General features: G+C 37.0%; 1 protein-coding gene, 1 long non-coding RNA gene and 1 pseudogene across 2 annotated transcripts in view; 2 read left to right on the forward strand and 1 right to left on the reverse strand.

Moving 5' to 3' along the window:
- The window catches only part of LOC139808926 (CCR4-NOT transcription complex subunit 6-like), a 386,829-nt gene that overhangs the window by 30,079 nt on the left and 333,908 nt on the right, over positions 1–22,842 (reverse strand). The window lies entirely within an intron of this gene.
- LOC139811478 (uncharacterized) lies at positions 6,523–7,640 on the forward strand. The gene is made up of 3 exons (XR_011731644.1): positions 6,523–6,631; positions 6,751–7,000; positions 7,237–7,640. It is a non-coding gene; the product is annotated as an uncharacterized lncRNA (long non-coding RNA).
- On the forward strand, positions 7,764–9,331 carry LOC139813023 (protein FAM50 homolog; annotated as a pseudogene).

The following is a 22,842-nucleotide window of genomic DNA, read 5'->3' on the forward strand; positions in this document are numbered from 1 at the left end:
AACACTCTGAACATATTGGCATCAAAAACTAAAAAACCAATCTCTTTGTTGGTTTCTTCTACCCCTATTTCATATATAAATCATTTAAATTTGGTTGATTAGACCCAACTTTATACACAATCAAAGGTTCATATACAAAATTCACGAAAACAAAGCTTCCTCTATGAGGAAGCAATACATTTATTAAAGAAATACATTGATTAAAAAACAAGAAAAAAATGGAAATAAAAATAAAATAGGAAAAGAAGATGACGTGACAATCTGACGCCTCTGCTCGAGATGGGTTTCGCTGGCATATAACAATGTAACAACGTCGCAAATATTGAAAGTCGCGCACTACAAATAAAGTGTAAACCCATGTGGGATCGCAATCCGTAACGCATGATGTGCAACAATCAAACGAGGATTTATTTCCAGCCCTCCGTTCTCCGAGAGTGTGGAGCGAGGTAAAAAAAAAAAAAAAAACTGTCGAGAGAAAAGAAAACGGCAGGAACAAGGCGCGCGGTTGAGCTCCGTGTAGAACTGATATAGCTGATAACCGAAAGAAGCAAAAAGGAGCCGTGGAGAACGCCCGTCTAGCGGGAGAGATCGAGAAATAGAGAAAGAGAAGGCGGTAGGAAGGTCTCTCGGACTCTCGTAATCTCAGCGCAGTAAATCTCGCGCGGAAGACACCGGGGGTACACTCGCTCGCGCGCGCAAGTCGCCGTGCATTTATTACGCCCAACAACGCAACAATGTAAAGTAATTAGGGACATTATGCATACGTAACACGTACGAGTTATCTCGCGATCCGAGAGCGTGAGTGAGGTGCGGCGAGACAAAGAGAGAAAGCGATAGAGAAAAACACGAAAGAGGGAGAAGGAGAGAGTAGAAGAGTGGGTAGAGGAGAGAAAGGAAGAGAGGGAAAGAAAGAGAAACGAAGATAGGTAAGGCCGCTTATCAGGCAGCTACCTATCACGAGCGATACATTTCCTAGATCGACTATCGGCTTCGACTACATCCCTCTTCGATGTAGTTCACCGCGCGCTACCATACGCGAGCTAACTTCGCTAACGACCGTGATCAAAGCGCCTCCTTCACTGGTGGTGTAACTCGCTGGTATACTTCAGCGGGCACATACCCGCGATAAACTTCGACTCGCGATCGCGTTGGCGAAAGATCGTGAAGAAGCCGTGGAGAGCAGGTGGGAGGTGAGATTTATGCCCCTTCCTAGAGAATTCCGCTAATAATAGGTAGACAGATGGGCGGACGCGGTTCGTTATGGTATGCGACAGATCCCCCGAGATCTCATACAACAATTTGCGAAAGTTGATAAATGCGGAGCGTGTTAACTTCGGTGGACGAATCACGTTGGAACGATAATTGAAAGATAGAACGATGTACATTTGCCCCGATGCAAAGTAGCGGTAGTAAATGAGAAGATAAAGCGATATAGTTTAATTCGGCATAATGAATGGCCCATGATTACAGATAATCGATCTTTCTCCACCCCGGACTTTCGAGATCGTGTGGATTTAAGTTAATTACGCGATTGTCACGAAGCACACACGTGAAGACAGAACGATTAATCTCTCGCTACCATTACGCCGCGCTCATTATTATCATTATTACGGTTATTAGGTTATTACACAGACTTTCCTCTCCCCTCGGCCCCCCGAATCAATACGAATTTGCATTTGATGTTACCCGCGAGACATAACGGACGCGAGGCTGCGCGTTTAAAGCATGATAGATTTCGTAAGTAATAATAATAATTCAATTCAGAGTTTTTTGATGCGGTCAATCGTTTCGTAAATTACGGTGCTTCGTAGCTAAGCCGCATACAAGGTGTCGCAAAATCGTGTACTTCCTCAAACCGCCGATAATGAAAACTTAATTAAATATAGTAATTACAACACTAAATTTATCTTCAGAACAGATAAAAATAAAAAAAAGTAATATAAAATTGCAACATTATTTACTAATAATTATTATTACTTACGGTTCTTAATAATTGTCGTTAACATTAATCATTAATTATTATTTTCAAATACTGTCTTGCGGTAAAAAATATCTATTTTTTTAATGAAAAAATTTCATACTCAATAAAAATTATAGGCTGACGAAGAGGTGAAATATTTTCCGGAGCAAGACCAACTTTGGATTCAGCGAAGAATCCGGCGCGCGATTTCCGGGACACCCTCTAGAGCGCGTCGTTCGATCGTTCGACGTCGCCGTCCACTTACATTAACGGTACAGCACACGGCAGAAAACACGTACAATTACAAGCCGTCGCTCGGTTGCCCCAACCGATGCTTTCGCGCCCACGCTCTTACCACCGTGTCGACTTAACGACGTTCACTCCATTCCATGTTCTATATCGACGAAGCATAAAAGTATACGTCGAAAACGACAATGCCACCGTTCGTTACGCGGCGCGAAGAGGAAAAAAAGAAACAAAAGGAGGGCAAGAGCCGACTGTATTAGCGTTCCGTTGCTAAACGCCGCCGGAACCGTTGCAACGCCCGTGTTCCGTAAGAATGTGCATCGAGCTGCACCAATTAAACAACCGTATTGACGTACCGGCAATTGATTATCTCGGCTAATTTCAGCGTGCTATATTTCACGGTGAACGAAGATTAATTTTGGTTTTAATCTTACTTTCTGTTCGATATATATCTATATTTAATTTAATATTTTCTCTTTACATTTATATCTGTCCCCATTCCAAAAGTGCTTATTGGAAAATCCTCGCGACTCGCTAGATACAATATGCTACAAAACATCTTCTCTCTCACGACCAGATACGTTACTCTTTTCAAGCAATCGTATACGTACATATACGCGGAGACTTTAATATCGCGATAATTTACGATGTAAAAATTGCCGCACGTGCAATTTATATATACCATAAATTATCATACTCTCCGTAATAAGCGGAAAAATATTTTCCAATGGGTTTACACACCGAGCGCATAAAGCTACTCCTCTCTCCGTGCCTAGATACGCAGAGCGCGCGCAATCTCTTGGAGCTGTGGGATACGGCATGCTGCAAACATCTTTATTCACAGCTAAATATGTTACTACGTGTGCCTACCCGGAGAGGCTCCAATATCGCGTCCCTAACGACACCATCCATTCCCTGTGGCAGATCCATGCCCGGCAGCCCCGGCACGGTTGCGAGTTGCGAGCCGTGGGGAGAGCAGGGAACGCGGGGGAAAAGCTTGCCCCTCGTGTGCATTCGCGCGATTCCGAAACGGCGGAAAGCGGTCGTCGCATGACTCACCGGCATTCTCCGGCCCGGCCCGTAAGAAACGCGCGACGCGCTTTGATACGCACAATAAGTACACGTGACCCTCGTGCGCGTCGTAAGCGAGCGTTCTGCAAAAGCATACTTCGCGTGCGCGAGGGAACGCAAGGCTGTTCCAATAATACCGTAAAGCTCCTCTCCATCGCGCCCTTCGCCGCGGGAGCGAGGAGACATCCGCGCCGGTTTGGTTTCGCCGCACATATAAGTATGGAACTCGGCATTCCGAATCACTACGTATACCCACACACATATACACGTGCATGATTGCACGTATGACAGAATGACGTTGTCGAGTTATGCCACTCGCCGGTAATGATGTTCCTCTCTTTTGCGCGGAATTTCTCTACAAATTTCGCGTGAATGTCATTTGCGTACCTCCCGCGTTATATTCTTTATATAATTCTGTACCCTTTATAATTTTTTATCACACGGAGCTCGTGTCTTTAGCGTGGATGTCCCAAATTTTTTTATTTCATTTAATCTCATTTTCCAGTTCCAGAGGAGATGTTTCAGTTTTTATCAGTTTTTTCACTTATTTCAGCAATTTGCGTCACTTTCTCGTATTTTGCACCTTCAACTTTTAATTATCAAGTAAAAAAATATTTTTGATATTTCAGTCTTTCTATCATTGTTAAAAAATTCTATTACAAAATTAAATAAATCTAATGTAACATTTATACAATGTTTACGCAATTACTTAAAAGGGATGGAATAACACAGTAAATCATACATTTATTCATCTGATTTATATCTTGAAATTGAATAATTCCGGACTTTTCCAAATTTTCTTTTCTCTCAAATCTCATTAAAAAGATGTAAGGGTTTTCACTTGCAAATACAGAATCGTCAAGTTATTAATAATTATACGTCTAAATCTTAGCTCGATTACGCTCGCGTCAAGAGTGCAACGTGAGTGCATCTGGCTTTCATTCCGACGCGGATTAGAAGAGCGGAGTAGAAAAGGTAGAGTACGTCGCGTTGTTGTTGCTTAATGGGCAAAGTAGTATATTTCTTCTCCGGCGCGGTGGCCGGCGTTGCATCTCCGTGCACGAACGTAGCGGAACAAACGCAACATCGCTGCATTGCGCTGCAGCCGGGAACGAGCGCTCTCGTGATTTCATACTCTCTCTTTCTCTCGCTGGTATATGTTTATGCATGATACCAGGGGAGATACAGTCATATGCCGGGGCGCGACAAACGTAAAACCCGCTTTACACGCCGCGCTCTTGGTAATCGGAATAATATTAAAAGATTATAGTCAAAAAAGATCATAAATTTATTCATCAAAGGAAATCGCGAGGATAAAACAAATAGAATCGGATAACAATTTTTATGAATGATAAAATCCTCTAATACTGCAATGTGCACAAATTGGCATTAAAAAAAAAGCGATGAAACCCGATGAAACTGCATTAAACTATAATCGGCGCTCCAAAAACAGAGATCCGTTCATCCGATACATTCGAATGATTCACTCGGCGGGGATCATAGAGAGTGAAGCATCGCGTGAATTCGCTTTAACTCTCTCGCGTGTACTCTCTGTCATAGAGTCGGCGTATTTCTGCCGTGAAACGCGATACTATGCCCGCCCGTAGCATTGAAGCTACGGGGGCAGGCGGGTAGTGAGGGGAGCGAAGGGAAAAGGTAGGAGAGGCCAGACCGTCCAGAATTTCCATGCAGCGAGTGAGCGGAGGCCGCACGCGATGCTGGCTATGAATGAAATCAAGAATCTGGGCGCGATGCAAGCCAGACCGTGCGATGCGCACGGTCCCGCATTAGTGTGCGCTCGTGGAAACGAAATGCAACTATGTTACGTTACAGTGTAACAGGCGGACTGATTATTAGTTAACGCGAGAAACAGAAACCCCGGAAATGGAGAACTTTCCGTCCTATTTCCCCGAATTTCTCGTAGAAGTATAGAAATGAATTAATACATTCCGTACGTAATTAAACCGTTATTACTCGCGCGGAGAGAGCGCGTCTCAACCCTCAGTTCGCCGAAATTTGGATAAATGTGCTTACATTACGTAGGAATTTTGTATTATTGTATGGAAACTGCTTTACAATATTTAACGCAAACACCTTCCGCATTTATATTCCTATATAAATGTATGTGGGGGTATTATTATAAACTGCGTTATATTTAAATGCAAAATAACAAAAAGAACAATGGGAGGAAATATATTCCATTGGAGAGCGGAATAATAGTATCGAAGTTAAATACGTTGTTTATAATGAATAAAATTGCGAATGTATAAATCAAATTTTACATAACGTAAAAGGAATTTTCCACGATCGAATGTGACGAAACGAGTAGCTCGAGCGAGACTTCAAAGATGACACTTGCACCAGCAATAGAGAGAGAGAGAGAGAGAGAGAGAGAGAGAGAGAGAGAAAGAGAGGGGAGGCAGGGGAGGGAGAGGAGAGAGAGAAGAGAGGGAATAAGGGGACGAGACGAGTTTGTTAAACTTCACCGTTTCGTAATGAAGCCTCGGAGCAAGATGATTCATTCCCTCGATCTTGGCAGCGTAATTAATCGGTTCACTGCGGCAAAGTCAATCAACTGCAGTCGGCGAAGATAATTAACGACCGCGGAATCGATCCGCGAGATCAAAGCGGGACGGGCTGGAAAAGACTCCATCAAACGCACGAATAATAATAATACCTAAACGCGCCTCACGTGACGTCGACCTATCATAAAGCCGTCGGCCTATCATAAAGATCGATTACTTTACCCTCGCCGACTTTTTCCTCGATTTTGAAATGACGGTGTGATTCCGAGGCTGCATGAAGAACTTGAGAAATGATTAAGAAATGATAAATGATGTTAATTTCTAGAGAGCGACATCTGGTCGATGATGCTTTCGTTAAATTTCTGTTTATTTCTGAACAAATTAAAAAAAAAGAAGATATTATTAAACTTTCACGAAAAAACAATTCTGCATTTTTTTTTAATTACTTAACCAAAATATAGTTAAACATACATTTCAATACTTTCCAAATGTGTGCTTTAGAATAATAATAAATTTATAATATGTAATTGTAAATAAAATAGCAGGGTACTTTTTATAAATTTATTACGATGTTAATTATATACGAGAGTCATATCGTAATAAATGTTAATTAACACTCATATTACGTTATAAAACAAGTTCATTTGCTATTTTTAATTAATAAAATTTATCAAATGATGTCATAACATCAATAATCAAGAGACACGGTAGTGTCTCGTGCCAAGTACGCGCGAAGCGAGACGCACCGTGACTCTTTTACGCGAACGCATGAGTTGCGAGTATCCGAGATTTTGAGATCTCAATAACGAGTGAACGGATCAATTTCTAAGTAGGTTCGATCGATAGCTTGGGGTTTGATTTATAAATAAGAGTCTTTTTTTCCGTTACGTGCCCTACGAGCGAAGATATTGCGATGCAAAGTCCAAATGTGGAAAATTTTTTTTTAAGAAACGTCCACGTCGGACAAAAATGGCGGCTGGTGTGTCACTTTCCCATTTTTGACACGAGAGTGCATTCGTGCACTGTCGCAGTGCGTGACAGTGACAGTTTTTTACAACCTAGAAAAGGATAAGTGTAAGTGTGTGATAGTCGTGACCGTTGCCGCGTCGTGACAGATAGTGAAATATATATAACCGTAGAGAGCTGATGCCGATAGATCTTTAAGAAAGAAGGTGTATCTACAAAATCGTACAAACACGTACGTATATGCTGTCTTGTAAAAGTTGTCAAACTGTATGTTTACGCGAGCGTTACTTCTGTAGTAACTTACGATAATTCACTCGTTTACGCGGAGTAAATTATCGTAAGTTACTACAAAATCCCGTTTACGCGAAGGAAAATTCTGTTTACGCGAAGGAATTATCGTAAGTTTACTACAGAAGTAACGCTCGCGTGTAAACGTAGTAAGTGAAATATATAAAGTATTAACCACAGAGAGATGTCGAGGAGATCTTTAAAAGAAGGAAGGTATATTCAAAATGGCACACGTACGTATATGCTGTCTTGTAAAAGTTGTCGAACTATATGTTTACGCGAGTGAGTACATCTATAGTAACTTACAGTAATTCATATTAAGATACGTCGTCGTCTCTCAATCAGAGAAACGTAACCTTCACTACTTTCAACGGTGGCTCTTGATTTCCGATCATAATAGTTACTATAAAATCTCCCGTTTACACGGAGGAATTATCGTATCGTAAGTTACTACAGAAGTAACGTTTGCGTAAATAGGTTATAAAAATAACACGATGTTATATACGTGGTTTGCCGTGAATATATATATATATATATATATATATATATGTGTGTGTGTGTGTGTGTGTGTGTGTGTGATTTCTGCCTAGTGCTCTGAATGTCATCTAGTCATACATATCAAGAACTTTCGATGGGCTTCTTCAGAAGATAGGATATGAAGAAAATCCTAATGCATGATGACGATACCACAAAGATGCTAAGGCTAGATGCCACGAAATGTGCATGTATCGTCGATCACGCGGAATGCAAGAGAAAATCCGCCGTTAAATTGAGCGAACATTCACGAATCCTGATACTCACAAGTAATTTCTTACAATCTTTTTATGATCCTGATTATCTCATAATTTGTATTTTTGTACGTGTATTTTATGCTTTGATAGAAGGAACGTGAAAAAAAGCAAAAAAAGGAAAGAGCACTAGCGGCGAAGCAGACAGAAAAGAACAAACAGAAGAGACAGATTCAAGCTTTGTCTTTTAATCTGGACGAAGACGAAGATGAAGCTGAGATGTCTTCTGACGAAGACAATGCCGAAAAATCCCCGCAGTCAGAAAATGTGCAATCTGATGGCCCTGCGATTAAGAAGATTTAGAAAAATCCAGATGTAGATACATGTTTTTTGCCAGTAGGGAAAGGGACGAGGAGGAAAATAAACTTAGGGAAGAATTGAGACAAGAATGGGCTAGAAAGCAGAACGCGTTGAAGGAAGAAGAAATTGAGATCACATTCAGTTATTGGGATGGATCTGACCATCGTCGGAGTGTTATAATGAAGAAAGGTGAATGTCTCAGTGGTTTAGAGAACGTTTAAGTTATTAAAATACTCCAGTGTCACTTTTGGAGTAACATTGGCATGATATATAATGTTCTGCTGCATAAATTAAATTTTCACATATAGGTAATTCTATCTATTAGGTTCTTCAGAGATGTTTAGAAGTTCTGAGGCCCGAATTCAGCGAGCTTAAAACAGTAATGGCAGATCAGTTAATGTATGTCAAAGAGAATCTTATATTACCGCACCATTATACGTTTTACTGCAACTGTAACTGATTTTATTGTAACTAAGGTAAATATACCAAATGATAAAACTTATGAAGCAATATCACAATGTTGGCATGTTATTTTAATGTATGTAATATTGCGATTAGGCACGAGGAAAGAGCGGGCCTCTGTTCACATTTGACGTTCACGATGATATTCGTATTATGCACGATGCTTCTGTCAAAACCGAGGAATCACATGTCGGAAAAGTTTTACTTAGGTATTTATTATTAAAAGAATATTTTGCATAATTCTTTTTTGTGTTATTTTTTTATTTTTCTCATTAGATCATGGTACGAGAGGAACAAACACATTTTTCCAGCGAGTAGATGGGAACCTTTTGATCCAACGAAAAGTTACAAGTATACAGTGTCGGATAAAAATAGGAAGAAAGCTAAAATCTGATCTTAGATTCAACGAATTGTCCAATTTTGTTTAAAGAATTCAGATTCAAGGACTGTAAATATTATAACCAGATAAATAACTTTGTTTCATCGTACAATTGATTCATTATAAAACAGCTGATTATATATATATATATATATATATATATATATATATATATATATATATTGTAGCTACATTGTATTTTTAAGGACTGTGATTTTAATTCATTCAGTTATGTGATAATATTTAATTCATTTACTCGATTATATAGCTCTACTAAATAGTTAAGTTTTCGCAAACATTTGGAGGGAAAATAAAAATACATGAATAGTTTAATGACTTGAATATAATAATTACAATATAAAAATACAAAACCATACTTTAATTCATTCCGATACAGAAACAGTATTAAATATTAATCCATGATCAGATCCTCTAACAGAAATCTATTTACAAATATTAGATGTATCATCTCTTGTCATTTCTTGAAGATAACTGTACAAAAATAAATATATACAATTATATCGATTATAATCACGTATTATTCATAGATTTAATACAAGTTGGATCCATGTATGTAATATTTTTGGGAAAATGGTCCATTATAATAAACTTTTTCTCAGTCGATCTGTTCAAGCAGTCAAGGAATCCGAACCAATAAATAACTAGTCCAGACCCGAATCTATTCCAGTAGTTTCCAGTTTCGCATCGTTTTATATTCTTATATTCGTGTTTTTAATACATGAATTATTACTTATTTGAAAATTAATAATTAGTGGATAAGGAATAATCACATTGTCAGGTAAATTTTTTATTTTAAAAATAATTGATTTAATATAAATAATTTAATTATTGCAGATAAACATGATTTAAAAAACAGGTTAATATTATATATATGTATATATACGATACATATGTGTATTTATATCTACCTAACATAGAGAATTTACAAGAATAACATTAAATATAATAAATAGGTATTTAATCAATAAATACATATTTAATAAATTTCAAAAATAGGAGACAATAGTTCTATATTATAACTATTATTACATTTAATGTTATAGCGATTCTCTATATAATACAAATATAAATACACATATATGTATATTTGTAAAAAGTAAAAAGTTTTATATATATATATATATAAAAATTTAATAAAAATTTAATTCGTTGTTATTGTCAATTTGTGAATAATTAAAAAATAAAAAATGGAAATTTTTTACCGATACTTGCTTATCACTACAAAACGGATGATATCAGTACAAAATTACCTTTTTCAAAAAAAGGTAAAAAAAGGTGCCAAGTACACGCGCAATGTATGTTGTAAATCTAAAAATCTTAAATGGTAGTAGCTTTATTTCTTCCTAACAAAATAATTCACAAAATTGCGTTACCTAACTCAACCCAAGTGATATGTATAGTAGCTTTATATTTTTCTCCCTAACAGAATAATTCACAAAATTGCGTTACCTAATTCAACCTAAGTGATACGTATTTCAAAAAAAGATGTGAAATTTTTAACCCGTTGTGGTCACATGGGGTCCAGTGGACCCCAGGCTTTTTTTTTTTTTTTTTTTTTCAAAAGTATACTATTTTGAAAGTAAAACGCACAAAATTTTTTTACTCTATCTCAAAAAATTTTGATGAATATTTTTGTAAAAAAAGTCAAATTTCTCGAAAAAAATTTTTTTTCTCGCGTTTTTTCAACATAAAAAATTTTTTTAAATTATTGGATTATCAAGAGGAAGTCATAAATTAATTCCAGTTCAAGGTTTGAGTCGATACATCAAAAAGAACGCAAATGGAAACTGTTGTGGGGTCCATTGGACCCCGTGTGACCACTACGTTATTTTTAGGAGGTGTGACCACAACGGGTTAAATTGCGCCAATTGCAAAGAGAATATATATACTTTGAAAAATAATTGTTGTGCAACTACTTTTAAAAAATAAAACAAAATTGTGTTACCTAACTCAGCCCAAGTGGTATGTATCTTTGTATTCCTGAGAGTCTTTTTATCAACCCAAGTGGTAGTAGTTTTAATTCTCTTTGATAAAATTATAATATTACAAAGAATTATTTTAATCACAAAGAATTAAAGAGGTAACATTATAAAATAAAAATATTTAATTAAAATAAAATAAATAAATTTTTCTTGTAAAAAACTTGGCGCTGCTTATATGTGCAAAAGGAAATAGACCAATCCATCTCTTTATGCATATGCTTATGCACCTATGCAAGTTTGTCTGGGTTGACCTTAAAAAAGCAGCGCCAAGTTTTTTACAAGAAAAATTTATTTATTTTATTTTAATTAAATATTTTTATTTTATAATGTTACCTCTTTAATTCTTTGTGATTAAAATAATTCTTTGTAATATTATAATTTTATCAAAGAGAATTAAAACTACTACCACTTGGGTTGATAAAAAGACTCTCAGGAATACAAAGATACATACCACTTGGGCTGAGTTAGGTAACACAATTTTGTTTTATTTTTTAAAAGTAGTTGCACAACAATTATTTTTCAAAGTATATATATTCTCTTTGCAATTGGCGCAATTTAAAAATTTCACATCTTTTTTTGAAATACGTATCACTTAGGTTGAATTAGGTAACGCAATTTTGTGAATTATTCTGTTAGGGAGAAAAATATAAAGCTACTATACATATCACTTGGGTTGAGTTAGGTAACGCAATTTTGTGAATTATTTTGTTAGGAAGAAATAAAGCTACTACCATTTAAGATTTTTAGATTTACAACATACATTGCGCGTGTACTTGGCGCCTTTTTTTACCTTTTTTTGAAAAAGGTAATTTTGTACTGTATCTTCAACCAGATATCATTTTTAAGAATTAATTCTTTATTTCTTGCATTTATCGTCGATTTCTAACGAAGAACATGTGTAAACGATATAACAAGCGCGGTACGCTCGTTATCGCGAGTAGCAGCGAATGGCAATCGGATTGAAATTCCAACACAGGGCGCATCGAAGACGTAACAGTTTAATTACGCCGGATTTCCAGTCCTATTCCAAATATAGACCGGAGTAACGGGTACACCGGCCGATGTGTGCAGGTACAACGTACAACGCATTCGAAAATGCATAAAAAACCGGTTCGCGCTAATGCAGAAATTAATTCAACTATGCCCGCTCTAATTAACAACACTCGGAGCTTTAACTCTAAATACGAAAATTACGTAGCGAGAGTGGAGCAACGGTAAAAATACCGGAGCTGCGAAAAAAGAACGGTTCGAAATAATATATCGAAACGTGCAAATTACATGCAAGAGTTACGCTGATGATTGTTATAGATATTCATTATTATAATGTCATGACGACAATTATTTTATGCAATTAACATACGATGTCTTATATAAATTTGTAAATGTAGCCCATACAATTTTATTAACGTATTTTAAAATATTGATATTAGAGGTATACAAAACATTATAAAACAATTAAAAAATGTATATAAAAAATCAATGTGATATATAATAAGTATAGTCGCGCGAGTATTTTTCTTCCGACATTCCTGTACATTTCACGATTCACGGTATCTCAAGTAAAGCTTTTAACGCGCCGCTTAACGCCATCGAGACCTTCCATCCCGATTGCGCAGCTCGCGACGGTATAATTGGATTTGCAGGCGTTTAACGAGCCGCGCGTGGACCTCGTCGGGCCCGTTAGAATGCACGTTACGGCTCTGTTTAACGTCGTTGCACCGTGCCGATCTGCACGCGTGCCGACCGCATCGGCGCGGCGCGGCGCGGGCGCGCGAGCGTGCGAGCGAGCGAGTAGCGGCTGCATAGTCGTGCTGCTGTTACGTGGCCCGTTTACACGTGTCACTCGTATCGCATCACACGTCATTACCTTTCCAACCTGCAACGCGTCGCGCCACTTCGTTATCTACGGTTCAACAAACTTCGAATCGCCGCACCTGCCCCGACGCTAATGGCTTTCAGCGCCGCAACCGTTAAAACCTGCAACGCGCAACAACAATCCTCATCGCTATCGTAAAATCCTGCGTCCTCTAACCCGCTTTCTTTACCGCGTTTTGCCATTACATCTATATATATGTAATCGTGTCTTCCTTTCGTAATTTAATATATCGTCCAATATCACCTCCCTTTCTGACTATAGGTAATTACACAGGCACACAAAAATAAAAAAGTGTCTTGGCCGAGACACTACACTAGTGTATTCCCATGTATTTTGACCCGCTGAATCCGAATCCGAAGTCAGAATTGTCAGTTTGGCTTTCAGTTCCGAGCAAACCTCAAAACTCCACGAAACAAACACTTTTTTTTAGGTTTGCTCGGAACTGAGAGCCAAACTGACAATTCTGACTTCGGATTCGGATTCAGATTCAGCGGGTCAAAATACATGGGAATACACTAGTGTAGTGTCTCGGCCAAGACACTTTTTTTGTGTGCCTGTGTTATTGTCAAAATGTTTAAAGATGTACATGGAGATTGTGTATATCCAGTTACTATTCATATATTTATTCTGCACGGGGTTTAAAATCGCCCCGGGAACTTTTTATCGGACTGTTCTATGAACAAAGATGAAAAAAAGAGCTGAACAATTCCTGACTTTGTATTTATGACACTCTTTTTTTTTACTTCCATTCGCACAATCCACTGATAAATTTCGCACACAAGAAGATTGAAATGGCGTGTAGATTGCACAATTGGAAGGACTCGAAGGAGCTGGTAAATGTCCGACGGGAACAATGCGAAATCTCGAGATGTTAATGAATTTCCGATTGCGACTTGTTCCGTTGATGTGTTCAATGGGCCGCGAGTTTTATCGACTTTCGCGACTCTCGCGGGGCGGATATTGATACCAGCGGAAAGACAGAGAACGCCCACAATAAGAACTTTATAATGGCTCTCACGATAGATCTTCATCGTCCATTGTTAGCTCTCGGAGTATCGGTTGCCTTGCTTGCACGAGAAGTCATCATACAATACACGAGAATCCTTCGAATTATCTCTTTTCACATCGATGTGTAGAGAGACAGTCTCTTTATTAAAGGATCGTGACCGATCCTCGATCCCCGAATGATCAAGCGAAATATTTTTGGGATAAAAGAAAATCTCTCTTATGACGGATATGGCGTATATAGGGCATAAGATCAAATATCTTGTATTTTCCAAATAAAATAAAAGAAAAGTTCTGCAAGTTTTACAACGGATTATACACATACATATACAAGTGCAGAAGATAAATCTGATGTGAACTTTGCGATCTAATGTAAATCTTACGATATTTACGACGTTTGAAAAATGTTTGAAAAATGTTTGTAATATGAAAAAGATATTACATTTGATCACTGTAAAATTTCAAATAATGCCTAGATATTAAGATTATTCTGAAGATAACAAGCAAAATTCGATGTGTCACGCAATAAAGAATTCACATAGGTTTCATTTATTAATATGATAAAATTAAAAGCTATAATAGGTACTAAATCAGAAAATTATGAGTGTATCCTCTTATCATGCTTCATTTTCTGTATCTATACAAATCTGATAATGTATATGTCACGTTAAAAGATTGAAATCAATTAATTATACACTAATCAATGTATACATTTACTAAATTTTATGTTTCAAAATTATATCTTTTAATAAGCAATATCATTATTACACTGATAGATTGAGTTGGGTTAGATTAGTTTTTTGAGGGGGTGGAGGGTGCAGTGACAGTCCCCACTACACTCATACTTATAAATTAGAGCTCTTGTAAGTGTTATGCATTTGCTGAATTTCACGTTTTTACTGCGTGACATATATATATATTCATCAGAAAATGAGAAATCATAGTATAAATCAACGTATTCATACTGGATATCTCCGTGGGAAATTCATTTCACGAAACACAAAGTACACACTCTCCAAAAAGAAAATAATATCTACGATCATTAACCGAGGCGCATTAAGAGCACAACCTAGATTTTCCGCCGAGCTCTTCCGTCTGGGAAAGATCTCAAACGATGCGAGTCATCATCGCTATTGTTGCACAAAGATATCAACGAGAGAGAGAGAGAGGTCGCGATGTAATACCCATCGAAAACGTATCATCGTTATGTCGAGTCGTTGTATGTGAAATGTCAGATTTCGAAAGTTTTTAGTTTCGCAAAACGCTACTGTAAAATGAGTTTCCGATAATCTATATTACACAATTTTACAACAAATTGAGAAAATATAACAATCTTTTTACAAAAATATCTCTAGTTTCTGTGAAATGTTTGCATCTTTTCAAATTACAGTGAGTTTATGAAAATATAAAGAATTGAAAAAAATATTTTAAGAAAAATTATTAAATGTTTTTATTGTACATATATGTATATTCCATTTGTTCGAAAATCACGCAAAAACATATTGTTGATATATAAAATTTAATGTTTTGTACGAACGTAACGATCCGATATCTGCCCCTTTCCGCATCTTTTCTTTCCTTCCCCTTATCCTTCCGTCCGCCGATAAGTCTCCGGAATAAGATTATTGAGGCGTAAGACTAGAAAGAGAACATAATGGTCCGACTATTCGAGCGAGCACGCGAATCGACAGGGTGAAGAGTAGGCTCATTGTCTACTCCGTGGGATCGGTGGGACACGCGTGTCCTTACTCGCGTCCTCGAGTGGAAGGAATCGCGATTATGTCTTTCTCCTCGTCGTCGATCGTGCATAACGACGGTCGGCGTCGTGCCAGCTCCCCATGAAAACCTCCTCTGCTGCATAAACGAGATAGAATCCATAATTGGATAATCGAACATCTTAATTACGTCGCGATGACGAACGGCTCAATCTCAAATGCTGTTGCTGCCATTCGTTTAATTGATCGGCCATATCGAACATTTCGATACAATTATATTGGAGCTACAATAGTTCCCGAGTTGTAAACAGTTAAAGATGGTATCGTGTAGATATAAAGTTTGCGTGCTATACGTTTACACGCATCCTGAGTTATATCAAATTTATTTCAACTAATTAATTATTATCGTGTATACTTTGACAAAGAATCGAAGAATAAAATTGTTTTAATTAAAATAGTATTTACGTTGTTCTCTCAATTCAGTTTTTATTTTATGAAAAATTTTTACGTTCTGAGAGGAATAAAATTGCGCGATTTCAATAAATTACAAAAATGAAATTAAACCGTCGGAAAAAACGTGACAATTCGTATTTTTTCTAGACTTACTTAAATCAACAATTCAGAATTTTACTCATCTCGGAATGTAAAAATTTTGAGACGAAATAATAAGAAATTATACAATTTCCATTTTCCACGTGATTGCGAGATAAGGATAAACTTTATTCTTTCAATTTATATTTCATAGTTCTTTTAACAATTAGTCATTCGAATTTTCATAAAAAGGAAAATTTAATAATTTGCGTGTAACATAAAATTTGATATTAGTAATCGTCAATATCAACTAAGTAATATAGTGTCTTTATGTAAAAAAAAACCAAATGGCAAAATCAAATAATCAATAAAAATCTATATAACCTGTGCTGTGAAAATTAATAACAAACAACAGATTAATGTATATATAAACGCAATTATGAATTACACATGAACTCTACACAATATCGTCAATGAATTTTAACCGTTTATAATTCGAAAACTTTTGAGGTCTCAATATTTTAATTAAGTTAAGACTTTTGATTCTATAACCTCCAAGATATGCTATGAAGAGGAGACACTCCGCACGAAGGCGAGACATATGTACGATTTTTTTAAATATAATAGTTAGTTATAATAGTTTATAATAATAGTTTTAAATATAAACTAACATTTGGAATTTTCTAAGCTAATCTTAAATATAAAAATCACAATAACTTGTCATATTTTCATTTCATTTAAATAAAACTCGATTCTTTTATCTTAATATATTATAATGAGAAAACCAGATCGAGTTTACTATTTCATAATGCTTAATCTTGATCTTTCAAGCTACGATCTTTCAATAGCACTAAAAGATATACGATCCATTCGATTGCAGGATTATCTATCTCGTTGCATAATTTAAACGCGATGACTAGATGGGTTAGATATAGTAGTACCTTGTTCTGTCTTGATAAGCCACGTTAGTGGCGGTAGTCAATTAACAAGCCAGCTGAATATCTCGTACGTCGACGCGGTACATCGATAATTTATCTATCGCGGTGCACTGTTTACACGAATGCGCACGCGGCGGATGTATTGCGCTCAATTATCTCCGCTTGATACAACAATGTTACAAATCAGTTCGTTAGACGCCATTAATCTCGGCGCGCGCGCGCGAGATTACTATGCGCATATACTTACCGCGGATATCACTGCTTTACATTCTCGTTAGCAGAGGGTGGGTTCTTAATAAGTGATTTACCGCAAAAGCCGGTCGTGGTTTAAACGTGACGATACGGACGGGCACGGGAAATTCTGCTCTGGATATACCCTGTTATCAAGTCTTTGTGATGATAACACGGATTCGCGGTATAATGCCTAAACCACGTACGCCATGCTGTTTCTTATGCACACATTGTTATTGTCAAAATAGGTTCATTAGCCGCGAAGTGAATACCGAGACAAACATATAGCCATGACCAAGGCGTACAAAACGTTTCTAATAAATAACTAAGTTTTAAAAAATAAACTGACGGTAAATTTTCGAGATATTTTCATAATAATCGCGTTTATTATAATTTCCTAATTATGTTGTTCAATTTGTGAGCACTAATTTGACTTATCACAAATCATTTTACTCATTTATTTAAATTCTATTATTATGAAAAATATATTGACTCTTTCGTCCAAGCTGCGCAAAATGTCGCTAAAAATTAATCACAATAATCAAACTTTATTAATACTAAAACGCGAGTTTGTTTTTAATAGAAACTGATGACAAATTCAATTATCATTTGCGTTGAAAGAGAAAGTTATCTCCTGAATATTTTGTTATCTTTGTAATGTTAACACGGATTCACGGAGTAATGCATACAGCGCTATGTTGTTTCTTATGCACGCTACACGCCATCGAGAGGCGTGCAGGTATTAGCCGCGGGATGAATATCGATGAGCACTCGAGTATATACACGCTGTCCCTAATTGAATCTAGTTCGAGCACACACTGATAAATTTACATAGATATATACGCTAAACCGACAAGACAGAATCAGACTTTCGATCCCGTTACAAGTGTATTATTTCTCGTAATCCTAAAAACAGCTTCTCAAAAGTACACGGATATATCGCACCCTAAGAAGAACACTGTCACAACTCAAAAATATACAATTTTCAGGAGAGAAAAAACAAATTTAATTAAATTTCTTTTAATTGTGAAATAACTAACTGCAATCATTTTGTTATAATAAAACTTATACTGTTTCCTGAAGAGGTCTGCTGTGATTCACTTGTCAATTCATTTATAACATTGTTCATCCAGGAAACCACAACTAATTTAAAAAAAAAGGCGTTTCTATGCCCGTGCAACGGATTCCGCATATGTGACACTATTAGCATGTAAGGAACACCTTAGGCATACTTTTTATGGCCTTAACTCAAAATCGAATTTTTTTGAGTTGTGATAGTATTCTTCTCGGAGTGCGATATATGCTGTTCTTCACAAATAAAAATAATACAAGATATTTATAAATATCTTGTATTGAAAATAATACTCAAATATCGGTAAAGTTATATTCTCAGATATAGCTATATATAAATAGATTGGTTTTATTTGTAGAATATTTCATGAGTTTTTTAAGTTTTAAATTTTATTTAAAAAAAATTAATAACCTTTCTCTCTTCCATATCCTTTTGCGATACTTAATTTATACCAAGCACTGCAATGCAAATTGCATTTAAATAATAAATTAATAATAATCGCCATTCTCTCCCAGTTTCATGCGATTGAGATAATTTATTATTAATTTGTAATTAAAATACATTGTGCAGGAGTTCTATTATTTAATATTAATTAAGTATCGTGAGAGAGGAAGATTGTGGATAAAGAAGAAAAATAATTGTATTTTGTGAAATAATAATAATATTTAGAAGTAAAAAATTCCACAGAATAATCTGAAAATTGTCTCGTTTAAACAAAACTACCTTATTAATTTTATCGAGATGTGAATCTCGTTGTTTAGTAAAGACGTCTTAATACGATCTTGATGCGACCCGGAAAAGATGTGTCACATGAAGATAATCACGTTAGTACTTTCTGTCTCATCTTCCAACAATATTCTGACAAGGACCCGACCCTTATTGTCACGTATATAATAGCGGCGGTTAAGTTGTTGTAACAGTTAATCAAGTCTCGCTTACACTATCGCGATAACGAGACACAGCCTGACCGCCCCCTCGCACTTCGGCTCTTCTCTGATGAATCATGGAGACCACGAAGGACGCGCCAGAAACCATGATACTTGCTTATTCGGGCCGACATCGACGTCGATTGATTTTCCGCAATTGACATCCAAGCTCCTAACTATATGTGTCAAGAATAATTTTACCGCAGCACTCAATCTTATAGAATTTGAGAATAAATTTAATCCATTTATAAGATTTTAGCGTAGGAGTTATAGTGTTTAATTATTATACTCGCAACTCGTTGGCTCGCGTAAAAATACATAGGGCGGTCTCGCACTGCGCGTGTACTTGGCGCGAGACATTATGTCTCTTGATATTTTTAAGTAAATAAATTGAGAAATACGCAATAAAAAAACATGGGTAAGATGCATTACACGTATTCTTTCCCAAATTGTGAAATTAAAACAAGTTTAATATGCTTAAAAAATAAATCCTTATAAGTTTTATTCGATGATTCCACTCATCACATGCACAAAGTTCGCATATACAAATTCTCTCTAGCCTCTGGCAGAAGATATGACCGACCCAAGACGACCAGCTGCGGAATCAGATTACTGTTTGGGTCGGAGGTCGGAGAACGCAATTATCCCGCGATTAGCAAGCCCTCGAGCACGTCGCAGTTCTGCAGTTCTGACCGCCATTAGAGTAACTCTCGCGAAACTAACAAGTGCCTGTTGTTTCTGTTAGTGGGTCTAACAACGGAAAGCGAGCGGAGAAATCGACGGATAATTTCGCGAGGACAAAGTATCACATTGCATTGGTCTAATTAATCAATACGATTCAGCGAAGGCTCAAAAAAACTCCGCAAAGACTTTAGAGAAAGAATAGATGAATCGTATAACAAGCAAATACGCCAATTAAAACGCGTTCGATAATCGAATGACCGATCGTTGATGGGATCAACGTAATTATGACAGAATAACGCCGCGCCCGGCGTAATCAATGAACACTCGCTAATAACATGGCAATGCGATTACGCGTCGCGTGTGATACCGATGCTCATTTAATCCGTCATTAATCGGGCGCGACACAAAATTGTGGCGCAGCCATTATGAGCTGATTACAAAGCGGCGGAAGGAAGCGGCGACGTTATAATAACACGCCGTGATTAAGAACCTGAACCTCACGCGCGCACACGTGTCAGATTCTCCTCATCTGAGTTTAGGCAGAATTAAATTAAAGCGAGAATTAACGATTACAATCAAGGCGCTTTAATCGTAGCCAATTATACGATGTAATTAACAATTAAAAACTTCAATCGCTTTGAATGCAATCGTTCGTTAATTTTCAATACTAATATGAAAATGAATTCTCTTATACCTTTATGAAATGGCGATTTCTACGATTCGTTCGCACCTTATTACAACTGAAGCAGAATTCATCGGTAGTAATAACGGATTTTTCATTTCACGTGAGAATCGAATTCCGACGCGCGGACCGCCCCGGAATCTTTACCTTCTACGTCGCGGATTCATTGCGATTCTTTAGAAATCTTCCTCATTTAATAACCGCCACCGAGAGAATGCATAGTAACGAACGGTATCTCTATTCATGACGCTCTGATTCAATTCCGGCAAGTTCGTTTGCAGAATATAAATAAGTTGCCCCAGCATTTTATCTTGCTTAATAAACAAGAGCTCAACTCCGACAACAACATTGTGTATAGCGTGCCTCACTAAAGAAATACTTCCAAGTCGGAGGGTTAATGATAACTCAGATATCGAGAATACCTTTTTCGACGTGTTTCTCTTTCTCTCTCTCTCCCTCTCCCTCTCTCTCTTTCTCTCTCTCTTTCTCTCTCTCTCTCTCTCTCTCTCTCTCTCTCTCTCTCTCTCTCTCTCTCTCTCTCTCTCTCTCTCTCTCTCTCTCGCTTGTTCGAGGATCGTCATAACTATCTTTAATATCACTGATCACGATTTTCTATCAAAAGTTTAATAAAACAGAACGGTGTGGCGTGTTAAAGTTCAGTGATAGGGGAAAAGGTGCGCGGAAAACTTCATGATACGATAACTTACCCGGGGGCCGGCCACATATAGGGGTGTGCATATATATATATATATATATATATATATATATATATATATATATACATATATATTATATACTTTGAAGAACCGAGTAAAGAAAGCACCACAAAAGTTTTGGAAGAAGAACCGACCAGAAGGAAGGTGGCTTACCTGAAACAAACAAGAAAAACAGCGCGTTAAAAGTTCGCCCACACTCTCGATGAGATGAGTTTTAAGCGTCGTCGCTTGAAATAAGCGCGTCACGTATTTCCGATATTATTTCCGGAAAACCGCATCGACGGCGAATCGTCGATCGCAAGGAACGAAGTTACGGCGAAACGTGTAACTTTTTTTATCGCCTCTTTCTCCCTCTCCCTCTACCTATCTCTCTAAAGCTCCGTATTCCTATAACACACTTAAATAATCTGGATCTAAATTTTACTTATTTAAGATTCTGGAGTTTTATTTATTCAACGTGTGAGATTTTCGAATTACAGCGACTCTTAGCTATCTTTCGCCTAATTTTTAATATTAATGTTTTCTTATCTATAATATATTTCATTCTTATAACTTATTGCTAGATGTATTTTAAATATCTATCTATATTTTACAATCGATATTTTTAAATCCACTTTTTATCAATTCGACGCCAACATGAGATGAGAATTAGGCACTTAGCGTTAATTGCGTGTTAAGCTCCAAGTTGAGAGCATCTCTCAGGTCGATGCCCTTATTGGTTGCAATCCCCGGTACAATGACGGGCGAGTATGCGAATAATGCTTGTGTCTGGTTCGCCCGTGTTCCCGAAACTGGATCGTAAAGACTAAGCACGAGCTTAGACAGTTAGATTAATATCTGCCAGCGGCGCGTATATCGACGATACCCACGATCTTTGATCTTTATACAAAAAATCTTGATGTACACGGTTGTATTTCATCGGTTAAACGAAAGATAAATACGCGAAAACATACAGCGGAGACACGACTTATTCTCCGCCTTTAAATTATACGTCGCGCTTAAGTAATTCCTCATGTCGCGCGAAAGCATAGTCTCGACATCTTCCACAAATAAATCAAATTTATTCTAGAAACATGCATGTTCCATACTGGAGTCTGTAAATTTACATATCTGTCTGTAAATTGTGTGATCTCTTTCTTTACAGAAAGAATTATACAAATATATAATCATTGATTTCGTTTGTTGATTTACAACACGCCAATATTTTTTAACAAATCGCATACCGAGGTCTTTGTGCTGCAATTTTTCCCATTTTACTGTAACTAAACGTTTGAATTACTGCAACTTTTCCGTAAGTTTCATGCAACTTGACGCACGATGCTAATTATCGGACTAGATGCTTGTTAGAGGTAATGATCATGACATAATGCGCGTGGCGCGGCCTGCACCACATTCCGCGTGTTCGTTCCTAGCGAGCTAAGGCGAACGGGAACATAACGGATCTGAATAATTAACTTCAGCGGGGTCTGGAGGAAACA

The sequence above is a fragment of the Temnothorax longispinosus genome, chromosome 1 (genome assembly GCF_030848805.1).
Source record: "Temnothorax longispinosus isolate EJ_2023e chromosome 1, Tlon_JGU_v1, whole genome shotgun sequence".
Lineage (NCBI taxonomy): Eukaryota > Metazoa > Arthropoda > Insecta > Hymenoptera > Formicidae > Temnothorax > Temnothorax longispinosus.